General features: G+C 40.7%; 1 non-coding gene across 1 annotated transcript; it reads left to right on the forward strand.

Annotated features, from left to right (window-relative positions):
* The first annotated feature begins 380 nt into the window (after positions 1 to 380).
* On the forward strand, positions 381 to 488 carry LOC148565304 (small nucleolar RNA R71). Its single transcript, XR_015884960.1, has one exon. It is a non-coding gene; the product is annotated as a small nucleolar RNA R71 (small nucleolar RNA).
* Positions 489 to 873: the final 385 nt, after the last annotated feature.

Below are 873 nucleotides of genomic sequence, written 5' to 3' on the forward strand. Positions count from 1 at the left end.
TTCACCTCTGCTATTGCAGGGTTTTTAGGATCATAAGCTTCTTCTGCATAGGAAACTTCTTGAGTACTGTTGGATGCAGCTTGCATTCCATTCAGACTCTGAGAAATCATATTGACTTGCTGAGTCAATATTTTGTTCTGAGCCAATATGGCATTCAGAGTATCAACTTCAAGAACTCCCTTCTTCATAGGCGTCCCATAATTCACAGGATTCCTTTCAGAAGTGTACATGAACTGGTTATTTGCAACCATGTCAATGAGTTCTTGAGCTTCTGCAGGCGTTTTCTTTAGGTGAATGGATCCACCTGCAGAAGTATCCAATGACATCTTTGATAGCTCAGATAAACCATCATAGAATATATCCAGGATGGTCCATTCTGAAAGCATGTCAGAGGGACACTTTTTGGTTAACTGTTTGTATCTTTCCCAAGCTTTATAGAGGGATTCACCATCTTTTTGTTTGAAAGTTTGAACATCCACTCTAAGCTTGCTCAGCTTTTGAGGATGAAAGAACTTGGCTAAGAAAGCCGTGACCAGCTTATCCCAAGAGTTCAGGCTGTCTTTAGGTTGAGAGTCCAACCATATTCTAGCTCTGTCTCTTACAGCAAAAGGGAAAAGCATGAGCCTGTAGACTTCCGGATTTACTCTATTAGTCTTAACAGTATCACAGATCTGCAAGAATTTAGTTAAGAACTGAAAAGGATCTGCAGATGGAAGTCCATGAAACTTGCAGCTCTGCTGCATCAGAGAAACTAGCTGAGGTTTTAGCTCAAAGTTGTTTGCTCCAATGGCAGGAATGGAGATGCTTCTTCCATGTAAATTGGAATTAGGTGCAGTAAAGTCACCAAGCATCCTCCTTGCATTATTATTTTCG

This window comes from Arachis ipaensis, chromosome B5 (assembly GCF_059453495.1).
Source record: "Arachis ipaensis isolate K30076 ecotype BB chromosome B5, ASM5945349v1, whole genome shotgun sequence".
NCBI lineage: Eukaryota > Viridiplantae > Streptophyta > Magnoliopsida > Fabales > Fabaceae > Arachis > Arachis ipaensis.